Raw genomic sequence first — 1,538 nt, forward strand, 5'->3', positions numbered from 1 at the left:
TTCTTCCGTCTACAATTCTTCTTTCAGGATAGTTTTCTACTTCTACTACAATCAACTTCTATCTATCAGATAACGTCCACTCATGTCCACTCATGGCCACTTACTATGACTAATTACCCAGTATAGTTTTCTCTACAATTTTTCTTTCAAGATAGTTTTTTACTTCTCCCGCCTTTTACTCTAGTAATATTAATGATAAGTTAATAAATGGACCACCTATAGTAGTTACAATAGTTTACTATCTTTTAGATATAGTGGTTCTCAACCGGTGGTCCACTGATCACAGGTGGTAAACAAAAACTAAAATACGGTCCGAGAGGCTTATTTATAATTGTGTTCCATCTTTTTTACATTGTAATTTACTCTAAGTTTAAGTAATGTGTTTAAAAGTTTCGATTAAAGTTTATTTTCAAATTAATAGAATTATTTTTGAATCTTGCGTTTCCTGCCATGGATGAAAAAGCCAAAGTGGCCATTGGTCAAGGAAAGGTCAGGAGCCACTAACTATCTAAGTTGAATCGTTCAAAATCATCGCTTAATCTATATTAAATATGTAATCCATGCACTATCATAACTTTTAAAATCATATCGACATTCCTATTTATGCATATGTAAATGATAGTAGCACGTTTCCGCTCGATGCTTTCCGGAAGACGCATTTTCCGGAGGGAGACCCAAACAGTATAGAGACAAGAATCAATGCTAATTGTTTTATCAGTTATTCAATTCGCACATTATATTTATTAATCATATCAAAATACAAAAATATCCCGCCATTCCCCAACAGAAATACCCAAATACCATCATGAGAAATATTGGAGTGATAATTTAGATGAATGATAATTAGCAAGTTAATAAAACTGAAGAAGTTCATCACTTTCCAATTTTCGAATTTAGAAATTAGATTTGTAATTTCAGTTTAAAATTTGAAAATTTTATCAAACACCGCTTGTCAAACACCATCTGTCTGTAAAACACATTCACTGTTACGGTGACCTCCTATGGTTCATTACTAAAACCGGTGACCTCATATGGTTCACTACCAAAACCGGTGACCTCATATGTTTCACTGCCAAACCAGTGACCTCATATGCTTCACACCAAAACCGGTGACCTTATATGGTTCACTATCAAAAACCGAGAAAGTTCCATTATTACAGGAGAAATTAAACAACAAAAATAATTTCGATTTCAAACTGTTTTACATTTTCCCCATATAACCAGTTACAGTAATAATTATCAAAGTACTGCTTTATGAGTTATCATAGTTATCTTTAAAAAAACTAATGCAAAGGGAACTGAATTAAGATGTAAGAAGAATGTCACATGTCGTAAGGAAACTGAGATAAGACGTAAGAAGGATGTCACATGTCGTTTTGATCTAACTGACTATGGAAACCTTTTTTTTACAGGAAATGAATCAATATTGTATAAAATGTCAATTTGAAATTGATGAAAGACTAACAATAAGCGCTATTGTCAATTTGAAATTGATGAAAGTACTAACAATAAGCGAACTATTGTCAATTTGAATTGAT

This window comes from Loa loa, assembly GCF_000183805.2.
Source record: "Loa loa unplaced genomic scaffold supercont3.163, whole genome shotgun sequence".
Taxonomy (NCBI): domain Eukaryota; kingdom Metazoa; phylum Nematoda; class Chromadorea; order Rhabditida; family Onchocercidae; genus Loa; species Loa loa.